Genomic DNA, 15,644 nt, shown 5'->3' with positions numbered 1-15,644 from the left:
TACCCTTCCCCCTCCCCATATCCTCAAGTCCATTCTCAAGTAGGTCTGTGCCTTTATTCCTGTTTTACCCCTAGGTTCTTCATGACATTTTTTTCCTTAAATTCCATATATATGTGTTAGCATATGGTATTTTTCTTTCTCTTTCTGACTTACTTCACTATGTATGACAGACTCTAGGTCTATCCACCTCATTACAAATAGCTCAATTTCGTTTCTTTTTATGGCTGAGTAATATTCCATTGTATATCTGTGCCACATCTTCTTTATCCATTCATCCGATGATGGACACTTAGGTTGTTTCCATCTCTGGGCTATTGTAAATAGAGCTGCAATGAACATTTTGGTACATGACTCTTTTTGAATTATGGTTTTCTCAGGGTATATGCCCAGTAGTGGGATTGCTGGGTCATATGGTAGTTCTTTTTGTAGTTTTTAAAGGAACCTCCATACCGTTCTCCATAGTGGCTGTACCAATTCACATTCCCACCAGCAGTGCAAGAGTGTTCCCTTTTCTCCACACCCTCTCCAGCATTTATTGTTTCTAGATTTTTTGATGATGGCCATTCTGACTGGTGTGAGATGATATCTCATTGTAGTTTTGATTTGCATTTCTCTAATGATTAGCGATGTTGAGCCTCCTTTCCTGTGTTTGTTGGCAGTCTGTATATCTTCTTTGGAGAAATGTCTATTTAGGTCTTCTGCCCATTTTTGGATTGGGTTGTTTGTTTTTTTGTTATTGAGCTGCACGAGCTGCTTATAAATTTTGGAGATTAATCGTTTGTCAGTTGCTTCATTTGCAAATATTTTCTCCCATTCTGAGGGTTGTCTTTTGGTCTTGTTTATGGTTTCCTTTGCTGTGCAAAACCTTTGGAGTTTCATTAGGTGCCGCTCTTTCTATCTGCGGCTCTTTTCTCCGGGACGGGACGGCTCATTTAGTTCAGAGGCAGGTCCTCTGCTTCCTGCCTCGGGATTATTACTTGGAGACAGTGTCCTGTGAGCTCAAGTGGGAAGGGGGCGAGGAGGGCCTCACAGGTTAATGGGAAGACTTTCACTTGGTTCTACTGTTTTCAGTCGGGTGCCTCATCCCTGTTCTAGTTGGGCCTAGTGCCCCTGGGGTGGAAGCCTTTCAGTTCAGTTTCCAGAAAATAAACCCCTGGTCAGCCACAGTGAAGGAGGACTGGTCACTGGCTTAGACTATGAACAAGGGACAGGAGATATAAATTCTCCTTATACAAACTTTAAATTAATCCTCTTAGAGTTTCCCCCCCCCCAATGTGTGTGTGTGTGTGTGTGTGTGTGTGTGTGTGTGTGTGTGTGTTTGTGTGTGTGGTAAAATACACATAATATAAAATTTATCATCTTAACCTTTTTTTTTTTTTTTTTGCGGTATGCGGACCTCTCACTGTTGTGGCCTCTCCCGTTGTGGAGCACAGGTTCCGGACGCGCAGGCTCAGCGACCATGGCTCACGGGCCCAGCCGCTCCGTGGCATATGAGATCCTCCCGGGCCGGGGCACGAACCCGTGTCCCCTGCATCGGCAGGCGGACGCTCAACCACTGCGCCACCAGGGAAGCCCCTTAACCATTTTTAAGTGTACAGTTAAGTAGCATTAAGTACATTCATTTATATTGTCATGCAACCATCACCACTACCCATTTCCAGAACTCTTTTCATCTTGCAGAACTGAACTTCTATACCCATTAAACAGCAATGCTCCATCATTGAGTCTTTGCCTTGTGTTCTTGGCACACCCAGCAGGAACATGCAGGGACACTCGAGGTCTATGGCAGATGACCATTTCCCACACCACCACACCCCTGCCTTCAGAGACTCCCCATACCTCTAGCTCCTAAGACTTTGCAGGGCTCTAAGGCAGGGATTGGCAAATGTTTTCTGTATAAGGGTCAGATAATAAATATTTTAGGCTTTACCGGTAACTACTCAACTCTGCTATTGTATGAAATCAGCCATAGACAATATGCAAACAAATGAGTATGACTGTACTCCAGTAAAACTTTATTTACAAAAACAATTTACAAAAATAAGTTGTGGGTCCGATGTGGCCCATGGGCTATAGCTGAATGATCTCTGCAAGACTAGGGCAAGAATCTGCTTGCTTCTGGTTGTAGAAAGCTTTTTAGCTTTATCTGTTCTGCTAAGTCAATCATCTGACTTTTCATCTTACAAAAATCTGTTGACATTTCTCCTCTGCTGTTATCTTTTCTCCCAATCACTTTCTCCTGGTGGGATTTATAGCTTTTCTACCCCCCTGTAGTTATTTCCACGGCGTTTTCAGTAGGGAACTGAGATAAATGTACATGTTTATTTAACCCACATTTTTAAAAACTTTTAATTTCACAATAATTTCAAACTTATAGCAAAGTTGTTGCAAGAATAGTATAAGGAATTCCCATATATGCTTTACCCAGAGTTACTAATTGATAACATTTTGTTGCATTTGCTTTGTAATTCTCTCTCTCCATATATATATATGGAGAGTATATACAGTGTATGAAATGGAAGGACATTTCAGCCATGACTCCTTAAATAATTCAGTGTGTCTTTTCTGAGATCAAGGATATTCACTTAGAAAGAATTCATTCTCAAAATCAAGATATTTAACATTAATATAATACTATTATTTAATTTATAGACTTTCTTCAAATGTCCCCAGTAGTCCCAATAATATTTTTCATAGAAATGGTTTCTGGTCCAGGATCCAGTCTAGGATAGAGCGTTGCGATTTGTTTTTATGACTCTTTAGTCTCCTTTCATCATGAACGTTTTTATCTGCCTTTCCTTTCCTTTCATGACATTGACTTTTCTGACATTGACATCTTTGAAAAGTACAGGCCAGTTATTTTGTAGAATGTTACTTAATCTGGGTTTTTTTTTTCCTGATGTTTCCTTATGATTAGGTTTATATAATGCATTTTTGGCATAAAAGATGTTGTTTCCTTCCAGTGAATCAGGAATTGATCTACAATTTTTAGCCAAGATTGTTCCCCCCAACACATTATTCTTCATTCTCCCTGATGTACCTGGAAACTCTCCAGAAGTTTGTACAGAAGAACAGCCTTTGTTCTGAGTTTTTAAAATACATAATTTATTCTAGAGATCACTTTATACCCATTCTTTCACTCCATAAACCTTTCAACAGCTTTTGACCAAAAGCTGAAATCTGATTGTCTAAATTTTGCCCTGCTGAGTTGGACTCAGTGCCTTATTTATTTGCTGACTGTGTATATATAGACTGTACTTCGAAATATCTTTCACTGTCCTGGATTTCATATTCTAATACTCGATGAATATAACCAAGGAGGAGGATATTGGGATACAGGAGTGAGGAGTGAGGTTACAACCTCAGTGCAGTTTTTTTGTATAAAAGTAACAGTTTTCTTGAGATATAATTCACATACCATAAAATTCATCCTTTTAAAGTGAACAGTTCAGGGCTTCCCCGGTGGCGGTGTGGTTAAGAATCTGCCTGCCAATGAAGGGGACACGGGTTCGAGCCTGGGAAGATCCCACATGCCACGGAGCAACTAAACCCATGAGCCCGCGAGCCACAACTACTGAAGTCCGCCCACCTAGAGCCCGTGCTCCGCAACAAGAGAAGCCCGCGCCCCGCAAGGAAGAGTAGCCCCTGCTCTCCACAACTAGAGAAAGCCCACGCGCAGCAACGAAGACCCAACACAGCCAAAAATAAAATTTAAAATTTATATAAAACATTAAAGTGTACAATTCAGTAGTTTTTAGTATATTAACAGAGTTATGGTGATACACCATCACCAATAGCTAATTTTAGAATGTTTTCATCATCACTGCAGTTTGAAGAGTAACAAATTTGAGTCCCTTGGTAAAATGGCCAGAGGGAGAGCAGCTTCTGTCTGAAAGATGTGGGGGAGGGATGGAGGGATCTCACAGGCTGCACGTTTTCAAGGAGCACAGAGATGCCAGAGACTGCAGGGATGAGAGGAGGCTTTTGTAGGAGGGTGTGGAATTAAAGAACAGTAGGATTTCATGTTTGGATGCAGGAGAGCATCCTTTCCAGGCACGCTGCACGAGCAAAGTTTGGAGATTGATTGAATTGAGTGTGTTTGTTAGCCAGGAACAGCCTCTCTTCATTGAAATGGAGAGTTCTTGGGCCAGGGTGAGCAGTAAGGTTGGAGGCCAAGGGGGTGAACTTTATCCTGAAGTTGTATGCAGGGTGACAGTCAGAAGTTTAATATCCCTGTAACAGGCCCTGGTTCTGGTCTGCTGGCTGTGATCCTGAGGATGCCGGGGGTTGAAACTTCATCTGTGAGCACATAAAAGCGGTGTCGTAGGAGTTGTGAGGCGGTGACGAGGAGCGATGACAGAGGTGATAGGGTAGGTTTTCTAAGGATGAAGGTCTGGGGATTATCGCTTGTTGCAGAAGTCAAGAGCCAAGCATCCACTGGCCTGAGCGCCCAGCTTCTGCTGAACAGAAGCGGATTGATTAAGTGCTACTGTCCAGGGCTTGAACTACCCGTTGTAGACCTCACCCTCACCATGAAGACCTCTTTGGGTTTTGTTTGTTTGTTTGGTTTTGTTTTTGTTTTTACATCTTTATTGGAGTATAATGACTTTACAATGTTGTGTCAGTTTCTGCTGCACAACAAAGTGAATCAGCTATATGTATACATGTATCCCCATATCCCCTCCCTCTTGAACCTCCCGCCCACCGTCCCTATCCCACCCCTCTAGGTGGTCACAAAGTACCGAGCTGATCTCCCTGTGCTATGCGGCTCCTTCCCACTAGCTATCTGTTTTACATTTGGTAGTGAATATATGTCCATGCTACTCTCTCACTTCGTCCCAGCTTAACCTTCGCCCCATCCGTGCCCTCACGTCCGTTCTCTACGAGTGCGATGAAGACCTCTTTAAATGGGTCGTACTTTCACCCAGACTACTGCTTCTCAGACTCTGTGTTGAAAGACAAATGTGTTTGTGTTTAAATTTCCCAATCTGTCCTGGACCAATACACGTGTAAAATACAATAGGAACGAACGACTAGAAACATGAAACAAGTCATACAACGTGCAACCTTGGGGTTTGTTTGTTTTTTGATTCAGGGGACAAAGTTACTGCCTGAGTTACTAAACGCTTCGGCTTCGTTTCTGTCCTCGGGTCCGCGGGCAGCGCTTTGAGAGCCCTCTTCCAAAGCAGAGGCGGAGCTTAGGCAGGTGCAGAGATTCGCCCGGGTCGCTCAGGTAACAGGGGCGGAGCGCGACTGAACCCGGGTCGCCCCGCCGCCCTGGGCCCGGCCCCGGCCCGCCCCTCTGGGAGGCCGAGCCGGGGCGGGGTCAGCGCAGGGTTGGCAGGGGACGCGCGGATAGGGAGCCGGGGAACCCGGGGAGCCAGAGCCGGAGGGACCGCGTACCTGCTGCCGCCGAGCCCGGGAGCCAGGAGCAGACGACCGTAAGCGCCCGGGGGCGTCGTGCGCAGTTTCCGGGGCCCGGGCGGCCCTGACCGCGCTCCCGGGGTGCAGGGGCGGATCGCGATCCCGCGGGCTGGGGGACGCTGTCGGCCGGCGCCGTCCGGCCAGGGCTCCAGGGAGACTTCCAGACAGGCCTCCGCTCCCGCCCGCTTCCCCGCAGCCCGCAGCTCCGTCCAGACCTAGGCTCCGAGCGCGCCGCTCGGCCCCCGCCCCCTCTGGCCCGCTAGCGCTCCGGGCTCCGGGAGAGGCCGGCGTGAGCCCTGCGAGCGGGCTCGGGCCTGCGGGGGAGAGCAGCGGGGCCCCGTTGCCTGGCTCTCCTGGAGAGTACCGCTTTCAGGGTGCGTCTGGCTCACGCAGTGCAACTGCACTTGTTTGTCACCGGAGTCCTAAAACCGATCTCAGGTCTCTTAGCTGAGACGAGCTGTCTCGCCATCTCTGTGCGCCGCCCCAGGTTTTCTCTCCCTCCCATTGCTCTTCTCTCGGGAGAGAAGGCCAACCTCCTCAGCTCAGCGCACAGGAGAGGAAACCTGGGCCCGGGGTTAAGAGTCCACCATGTAGCAGGAGCCCAGGGATGTGATCAGTGTAAGCGCAGCAGAGACCCGAGACTCCTTTAGCCTCCCTCCCCGCAGGAGGCTGGGGAATTTAAGCCTCCGGCCCCTCACTTGCCCGGCCCTTCTGACGCCTTCGGGGTGGAGGCGCGGTCAGCGACTCTAGCAATGTTGTGATCCTAGTTTTGACTTCTTATGAAGCTTCGTCCCCCACCCCCTTCACTCTCCTCCACTATATAAACTTCAGGCTCCACAAAGCCTGGGTGGGCCCCTGGCGCCCAGATGCGCAGACAGCCTTTCCTCTGCCCTGCCCCCATCCCCGCGCTGCAGCTCCGTGCCGGATCCGCCGTGGAGTAGCGGGGGGACCTCTGCATTCGGCACCTCAGCACCCAGTACATCGGATTTACGAGCTGTTGCGGGAAATTGCTGAGAGCATTGGGATTTATGCCTGTCTCGGTGCCGCTCTGCAGACTCCTCTGAATTCAGCATTAAAAATAAACTTTGGCAAGAAGCGGCACCGCTCCGGAAAGTAGCCTTGTCTTCTGGGATGGTGGTTGCTTCCTTCAGGGAGTGGGGGCTTGGGGACGTTGTAGGAGCCTTTTACTAGCCCCAGCAGGTCTGATTTAGCAAAAATCAGTTTTTCCTTCCCACATGTCCACACCTAGGCGTGGGCAGTGCGAGCGGACTGACCACTGGGTGCAGGCTCTGCCCCCGCAGGGGGCTCAGCAGGGAGCATGCCTTCACGGAGTCTACCGTTCTGCTGGGGGAAAGATGGACGATACGCACAATAGATTTGTCAAATATAAACTATGTCAGAAAGCGATGTGGGAGCAAAATACAGCACTGAAAAGAGAAGTGGGGGGTGGGTAAAAGAAGGCCCCCCTGAGAGGGGATATTTGAATAATACTGAGGAGTAAGGGGGTGGCAGACTGCTATCTGGAGTGATGGTTCACAGGTCAAGCAAGTGCAAATGCCCCATGGCAGGCATGTGGCTGGCATGGATGAACTTTATATCTGTGTTTGCTGAGTGTGGGCCAAGCTGCCACCAGAGTCCTTTGGTGTGAGTGAGCTACTGGATAAACTTGACTGGCTCAGCCTGAGAACAAGAGGCTCCCCCCACCTCCAGTTCCAGGAAAGGAAAGTCTTCCATGGGAAATAACTGCTCAGCAAGGCCGCCAGGGTGAACTTCAACACCACCTGCTCCAACCCACGTGCTCCCTGTGTGATCCCGCCTGCCTCCCGGCTATCCCTTAAGTGCATGGGCTGGTACAGACTTATGGGAGTGGGATGTCCGTGGTAAGAGACTGAATGGGGCCTCTTTGGGCAGAGGGACCTTTAGAGAAAGGGCATCAGATCACTGGAGGAAGTGGAGTGCCTCCCCCAGCCCCCTCCTGTGGTGTCCTCATTCATGTCTGAGGTCTAAATCCAGCACCAGCTGGAGGGCACAGGGGGCCCCATGTTATCAATACACGGTGACCCTCCCATCGACATAACCCGACATGCCCAGGCTTAGTGATTGCTGGCTTGCACCTTGACTTTCCTTGCAGCATCCTGGCCTAGCCCAGACACGGGAAGGCAGGGGCTGCCCAGATTCCAATTCTCCATCCTTGAGCTGAGATACTCAAAGACATGGAACCCAGCTGGGCTTACAAAATAAGGCAGGGCTCAGTGTGAGCTGCTCACTACTGCTGAAGAAGGAGCCCAGAGCATACCCACTCAGGCTGGAGTGGACACAGACACAGCAGGCCTGTGGTAACTTGAGGGGTCTCTAGGATCCCATGCTCAAAACCCACCTCTGACAGGACCCTACATCCCATCAGAGTGATTCATTCCTTTGAGAGGTGATACAGTGATATGGAAAGAGAATTGGCATAGGAAGAATATCTGGCTGGTGTCCCAGCTCTGCCAGGAAGGTCCCCTCTGGGGACCTCGTCCATGAAATGAGGTTGAGCTATATAATCTGCAAGGCTTCTTACAGATCTAATATGTGATGATCCCGTGGTTAAGAATCCAAAGGGATCTTCAGAAAAGGAAAGAGGTTAGTGGGAAGCTGTCAGTTTTGATGGGGCCTAGGTGGTCCTGCGGCCTATGCCGGGTTCGCTGCGGGCAGCGTCAAATAGAGTGAAGGGCCTGGCCAGGGTGTAGGGGGCAAGACCCCAGGCAGAGGTCGAGGGCCCAGGGTGGAGGCAGAAGCGTCACTACCCAGGCCAGCTGGCCCCATGGGTCACCTGTGGGCTGCTGGTGGGTGGTTCTTGGCCCGAGCCCAGCGGTTTAGGAGCAGAGGCTCCAGGGGCCGTATGGCCAGGTGGGGAGGTTGCAGCAGGGAGGTGGCACCCCAGCAGTTCCCCCAAGAGGGAACCAAAGCTTCACCAAGGATCCAGCCCCCACCCCCCACCCCCTTCCCTGAGGAGGGAGTGCTGGACGCTCTCTTGTCAAGGAGAGAACGGTACGAGCCTGACCTTGGTTGCCTAAGTGAACACGCCATTGTGCAAACCAGGTTCAAACCGAAACTGCCTCTTCTGCCATCAAGGTTACAGTTGGCCCTCCGTATGCCTAGGCTTTGAGGCCGTGGATGTGGAACCCAGCCATACGGAGGGCAGACTGTCCTCTGCCACTTTATATGAGGGACCTGAGCATCCACCGATTTTGGTATCCGGAGGGTGCTGGGACCAATCCCCCACGGATACTGAGGAATGACTCTATGTTTACTTCCTGAGGGAGGTCCTCGTTCATCCTTTGTCACCAGAGAGCAGCTCTTTTCACTGTCTCAAGTCTAGCCTGTGAACATTCCTTTAGACAGGCTCAAGGACCTGGAGTGGAGTCTTCTGTCCACTGGACCCCGTTGTCTGTCTTGGCTTTGCTGTCGGGCAGCGGGCACCGTTCTCATGAGGAGCCATTTGAGTGCACGGTCCGACTACTGCAAAGCCACACCTGTTAGGCTCAACTGAAAGTGCTTGCAGTAGGAAAAAAAAAAAAGCTCTTCTCTTTGGGGATTTCAAGGACTTTCTGGAGGAATCTATAGCTAACCCACAAATGGGAACCATGGGTGTTGTCCTGAGTCAAGAGCAGGAGTTTTTACTACCTTTAGTGTTTGGGAAGATTGATAAACAGACTGAATTAAAATATCTTCTTGGGGGCTTCCCTGGTGGCGCAGTGGTTGAGAGTCCTCCTGCCGATGCAGGGGACACGGGTTCATGCCCTGGTCCGGGAAGATCCCACATGCCGCGGAGCGGCTGGGCCCGTGAGCCATGGCCGCTGAGCCTGCGTGTCCGGAGCCTGTGCTCCGCAATGGGAGAGGCCCCAACAGTGAGAGGCCCGCGTACCGCAAAAAAAAAAAAAAAAAAAAAAAAAAAAATATATATATATATATATATATATATATATATATCTTCTTGGCACTTGCAAGCTGGGTTAACTTGGGCAAACTGTTTAGCCTCTTGGAGCTTCATTTTTAGATCTCTTTAAAACAGAAAACAACTGCACCTTACTTCTTAGGGTTACCGTAGCACAGGAGATGCTGGGACACTACCATGTCCCAGTCCAAGGCTTCTTTGGGCTTCCTCAGAGGAGGTGGTGCTGCCCAGACGCGTCCTCATGTTCTGGAAGGGTTCTGAGCGTCCCCGCCGTGGGCCTATCGGGCTGGCTCTAGCCAGACTGTGGCCTGTGCTGTGAGCCGTGAGGGCTGCAGGAAGCCAATAACCAGGAGTGGGAGGCCAGGTGCCTCTGAGTTAGAAACCCGTGCGGTGCTTCTCAGTGGCTGGGTGTGGGTCTTCTCCGAGGACCTCCACCTCAGGGTGTTCCTCGGCGGCTCAGCCTGCGACTTGGCTTTCCAGGTAGCATGCGTGACCTTTGCGATACTGGGTGCAACTTTCCGATTGTACTACCCTTCTCGTTCGAACTGGCGAGACTTGGACCTTTTGGAAAGTAAGAGAAACACTGATTCCAGCACCAAGCTCCATGGTTAACCCCTGAGTGCCAAGGGCTCAGGGAAATCTGACGCTCTTACCAACTCTTTGGGAGAAAGTGGATATATTTTCCTGCTTTCCAAGTTTTCTGCCTGTGAACCAAGTTGTCGCTGTGAGGAGGCAGGAGCTGGCAGGCTGGCCACCAGGTGGGGGAAGGCGGCCCCCTGCCCTCGGCCAGGTCTGTGCCCCCTTCCCACAGGTGGGTCTCAGGGTCACAGTGATACTGTCAAGATGGAACACCTTAATTTCAGAGTTGCCCCCTGGACCTTTGGTTGAACTTCAGAAGTATTTTTAGCCTTTTTTGATTTTTTATTTCTTTTTGCAGGCTAGACATTTCCACAAGCAAACTGACCCCACCAAGACACCAGCAACCCAGAATATTCCTCCGAACTCAGACTCTAGTCCTTAGGGCTTCAGTATGTGAAGCACAGGGACCCTTTCAGTGCGTTTCAGACAATAAAGCCAGCTCAGGTGACTGTGCTGTGGCCCAGCTCGCAGTGCTATCCTGTTACACACTATTGAGGAAGCTTCCAGACCGGGAGCACATCGCTGAGGAAAAGCAGACTTGGGGAGGGGAGGGAGGAGAGAGAGTGTGCTTAATGGTGGAAAGGAAATCAAATAGGTGTATTATACGGCCCACGCCTATTATCTCCTGAAATAGGAGTCTTTCTCTCCTCAAATAGAGAATGTCACGTATTGAAATTCCAGGAAGGGAATATTTTTTCCTCATAGGCAGTGAACTGTGTTCCACTTGGGTGTTTTCTCTGGTAACTTAGAACCAGTGGACAACTTGACAGAATGCGAGATGGAAAGGATTCAAATGAAACTCCCAGAGCATGCGCGTGTGAACCCTGCAGGGTGGAGAGAGCCTGCTCCCCGCTTGTGCCGTTTAACTAAAAGTCTGCATGGCAGCTTGTGTAAATGAGTTTGTGGTGGCCCCTGCTCCCCCAGCTCAGGGGCATTTAAAATCTGTGGAGGTCAGCATCCCCTCTCTGAAGGTGCTCTGGACCAGGCAGCCCACCCATAGGATTCCCCCCTTTCACCCATGCAGACCCTGCAGGCAGGTGCTGAGGCTGCCTTCACTCAGGCCCCAGAGCCGAGAGCCCCCTCCTTATCCTAGGCCGTGCTTCCCTCACTTTCTGCCTTCCAGCCACACCGGCCTTCAGGCATCCTATCCGCCCTGGAACCCTCTGCCCTCCCTCTTTCAAGGATCGCTCCTAACTTCCCTTCTTGGTTCAGGTAACACTTCCTCAGGGAAGGTTCCCTCAGCTTCAGGGTAGGCCTCTCTCCCCGACCTTTAGTGTCCTCAGGATTTAAAAACAAAAAGTGAATGCCTGTGACAGCTGTTCCCTGTGTGGCCACTTTCCCTGAGTTCATTCAGTAAGGGATGTACTTTTTTTTTTTTTTTTTTTTTTGCGGTACGCGGGCCTCTCACTGTTGTGGCCTCTCCCGTTGCGGAGCACAGGCTCCGGACGCGCAGGCTCAGCGGCCATGGCTCACGGGCCTAGCCGCTCCGTGGCATGTGGGATCTTCCCGGACCGGGGCACGAACCCACGTCCCCTGCATCGGCAGGCAGACTCTCAACCACTGCGCCACCAGGGAAGCCCAGGGATGTACTTTATTCCACCCATTTTGCAAGTGTGGAGACTGAGGCTTGGAGAAATGAAGACACTGGCTAAATGTCAATGAAGTTTACCTAGGCTATGGCTGGTAAGGGATAGGGCCAGGATTCAAAGCAGACCATGAGTGCTTGACCACCAGCCGAGCTGGCTCCTGAGTCCATGAAGATTTTCATCAGATCAGATCAGCAGTCAGTAATTGTATTCTTTCTGTCTGTCTATACAGGTGTGTGTATGTGTGTGTGTGTATATATATATATATATATATCTCATTGGGGGCATGGGGATGGGGGCAGGGGGCGGGGGTGACCCTCCAGGGCATACAGTGATGTGCCTTCACTCTGGCCCCAGAACAGCGTTCCCCATAAGAAGGCTGCCCCCCACACTCTTTTTACTTTTTTACTTCCCTTTGTTTTTGCCTACAAACGACGTGTTTCTTTTCCTGCCAGGCTGCTCTCCCGGGGCTTGGTTCCAGATCTTTCATGGAGATAAACATGGCCCTTGTCCCAAGTGCAGAGCATTCTAATCTGTCCAGCCCAGCTGACCTTGCCCATGGGCCTGGCCCACCCCAGCACCGCTGGCCACTGGGGTTCCGGGAAAAGCCTGTGGGTGGAGAGGCTGGTCACGTGCTGGGCTGTGCAGAGTTGGGGAGGCCCTTCACCCAGTGTATTCCCCCATCTATCCTGGGCCAGAGCGGTCTCCGCTACAGTGAGCTTGCCTGGGAGTTTTGGGCATCGCTGTTGGGGGGCCCCTGGGAGCCCCAGGCTTTGGCCAGCCTTCGGTGCATGTTGCTGGAGGGACGTTCCTGGTCTGGGTGGCCTTCCTTGGCATGCCCCCCTGGAGCAGAAGGGAAGCCATCTGTTTTCCCCTTTCTGCTGGATATGCCTCTCCCCAGGGAGGAGCAGCAAGGCTGGGTAGGGCGGCGAGGGGCCGAGGCCGAGGAAGCACACAGACCCCCAGCCCCACCTTTCTCTGGCCTGGAGTCTGGGGGCACACAGTGTACCCCTCTGCCCCGCGGTTGTGGACCGCTGCCCGACTACTTCCCCAGAAGGAACACGAGGTTATCGAGCTCCTGAGTCTGAATCCCTGTCAGGAAGACATCAGACAACAGGCTGGAGGGAGGAATCCCCCGTGCAGGCCACAGCTGGGCCTTCTCCTCGGGCTCAGGTCTGTGTCCACCCTCTCGGCCTCTTCTCTTTTTTTTGGGCCTCTCACTGTTGTGGCCTCTCCCATTGCGGAGCACAGGCTCCGGATGCGCAGGCTCAGCAGCCATGGCTCACGGGCCCAGCCGCTCCGCGGCATGTGGGATCCTCCCGGACCGGGGCACGAACCTGTGTCCCCTGCATCGGCAGGTGGACTCTCAACCACTGCGCCACCAGGGAAGCCCTCGACCTCTTCTCTTGAAGGACATTTGGGCATCCAGCCCAAGGCCAGGTACATGGTAAGAGTTGGAGTTAGCTAGTAGCTTTCTGTGATTTGGGGAGCATTTTCAGATTGTGGGGTTCTCACCACCTGCCTGGGTCCGAGGGAGGAGACTCTTTGAGGGCAGGCTGGCCGACCCACCCCTCCCCCATCGTATTCAGCAGGATCCTGAGGCTGATCCTCATCTTTCTAGATCCCAAACCCTGACATTTACCGTGCGCCTGGGATACTGGCCCATCTCTACAAACTAGGCTCAGAAGTAGGTCGTCTATAATTCCTCAAGGAGAATTCAGCCATCTTCTTGCTCAAAAGGTCTGATCATTTTCAATGTTGTCATTCAAAGAACTTTTAAATTCATTCATTCAACAAATTTTTTATCACAAGTTGTCAACAGCACTTTATTTTGTTCGAATGCTTCTTGTTGGCAGCTGCCACCTGTCCAGCGATTCTGTCCAGATCTCTCTGTCCCTGAGGTGTCAGTTTGTGGCCCCCATCTTGGTCCTTTCCCACCTTTTTCAGCCCCTCCAGGGCTTGGAGAACCCGACGGGCCATGCTTTTGGAGCCTCTGCCGAAGTGGCTGGGCGTGACACCGTTTCCCTGACACCCACCATAGATCTTGGTCACAGAGCACACCCCCCCACCCCCGCCAACCCTGCGCTGCCCCGGAGGTACAGGTGCCGTGCTATGGAAGCAGCTCGTGTGTAGAACCCGTTCTTATCTTAGGGAGTGAGCTCTTTATGCTTGGCCGGCTTGACAGTGTCCACCCATTCAGGGGCTTTCAACTTCCTGGACTTTCTGAGGAAGGCTGCCAGGGCTTTGACGAACTCCCGCTGGCTCACGTCTTTTACAGTAACTCCAGGCATTGAGCAGCCTCCGAGCTGCCAGCCCGGGGGAAAAGTCCATTCAACAAATATTTACCGAGCATCCAATAAGTGCCAGGCACTGGGGAGACAGGGGAGCCAAAGCAGCCCTAGTCTCTACCCTCAAAGAGCTTCCTTCCAGTGGGGGAGACCCCACCAGTCACATAACCTCGTGGACAAACGTGACAGTGACGAGGGGTAGGAAGGAGAGGTGCGTGGTGCTGAAATAGGCTTGGAGGAGGGACACGATCTGAAATCGGAAGGGTGAACACAAGTTAAGGAGCTGAGAAGGGACAGGAAGAGCGTTGCAGACAGAGGGAACCAGCATTTCCGCGAAGCCCTGCAGCCGGAGGGAACAGGCGAGCGCACATGCCTGAAAGGATATGGGGGTCGGGGCTGAAGCCTGGGAGGGGTGTGGGCAGGTCAGACCACACAGGCCTTGAAGGGCACCTTAACCAAAGTAGCAGGAAGCTAGTTAAGAGTTTTAGCAGGGAACGCAACAGGGTCAGATTTGCATTGCCAAAAGATGGCTCTGGCTGCAGAGTGTATTGAGGGGTGCAGAGCAGGGGTGAGTGGACTGGCTGTAGTCCGGGGAGAGATGGGGACCTGGGCACCTGGGCACCTGGGCGGGGTGGTGGTGGTGGAGCAGGATTAGGGATATAAACTGGGAGGTAGAGCTGCTGGAACTTGCCGAGAGATTGGATGCGGGTGAAATGGAGGAGGGGGCTTTCAGGGACATCGCCTGGGTTTTTGGCTTGGCAGATGGAAGGTGGCTAGTGCCAGCTACAGTGAGAGGGAACCCCGGAGGAAGACAAAGTTTAGGGAGACAAGTGCGACTTCGGATGCCCTGGAGGAGGTTTTGAGACATTGAGGAACTATCGACTTGGCAGGTGGGTGCCTGGGTCTGGAGCTCAGAGGAGGTCTGGGTTAGAGATGCTCATGTCTGTCATCTGTCCAGAGATGGCAGTGGGAGCCATGTGCACAGAAAGGACAGCCCCGTTTGGACACCAGTTCTTCGGCAGCCAGTGTTTCTCCCACAGCCCAGCCAGCTTTCTTTACCCTGTGTCATAGGTTCGCCAGGCCCCCGGCCCTCAGATGCCCATGGGTTTCTGAGTTTCCAGATTCACCTTTGTCTCCAGGGTTTCTTGGCCACTGGGAAGTCACACCTCAGCTGCTGAGTGCGTTTGCGCAGTTCTGGTGCTGCGAGGTGTCTGACTCACTGTTAGAACTGGATCACAGGGAAGACTCACTCTTGTGGTTTCCATATTTTTAAAATGTATGATTATTTTGTTTTGGGGTAGATAGTACATGCATTTGGTAAAAAAAATTTTTTTCAACATGCAAAAGCATATTCAGTGAAAGTTTGTTTCCTCTTTGCTATCTTTTGAGAACATACCTTTATGCGATTGGGGAAGCAGGAAAATGTTTGTTTATCATATAAATGTTCCAGAGACAGAACAGTAATAGAACATTGAAAATTTTGAAGACTGGGCATTTGTTCTTAAGAGTGTGTACCCTGGGGGAACTTGATATATTTTCTTTCCCCCCTGACTTTCTCAATTAGTTGGGATTATGTTAGGCTTTATATAATAGAAAACTCAAAATAACAGTGGATTAAACAATATAGAAGTTTATTTTCCTGTCATACAAGGGAAGTTTGGGAGTAAGCAGTCCAGGCCTGGGCTGGTGGCTCCATGGTGAATGCAAGATCCTTCCATCATCTCTGATTTACTTTAAAAGAACAAAATGACTTCTTGATACTTTACATAT

The 15,644-nt window shown here is 51.1% G+C and overlaps 1 protein-coding gene and 1 pseudogene across 2 annotated transcripts in view; one reads left to right on the top strand and one right to left on the bottom strand.

The window, feature by feature from the left end:
* Positions 1–5,347: 5,347 nt before the first annotated feature.
* EPHX1 (epoxide hydrolase 1) overlaps positions 5,348–15,644 on the top strand; it is a 39,470-nt gene continuing 29,173 nt past the window's right edge. For both annotated transcript variants that reach the window (XM_060091357.1, XM_060091362.1), the window contains exon 1: positions 5,348–5,441. The gene's annotated coding sequence lies outside the window, so the exon portion shown is untranslated. The remainder of the gene's footprint in view (positions 5,442–15,644) is intronic.
* LOC132476687 (small ribosomal subunit protein eS19-like) lies at positions 13,402–13,898 on the bottom strand (annotated as a pseudogene).

This window comes from Mesoplodon densirostris, chromosome 2 (assembly GCF_025265405.1).
Source record: "Mesoplodon densirostris isolate mMesDen1 chromosome 2, mMesDen1 primary haplotype, whole genome shotgun sequence".
NCBI classification, from domain to species: domain Eukaryota; kingdom Metazoa; phylum Chordata; class Mammalia; order Artiodactyla; family Ziphiidae; genus Mesoplodon; species Mesoplodon densirostris.
Note: the sequence above shows the minus strand (reverse complement) of the source record. Positions and strands in the feature narration are given on the sequence as shown.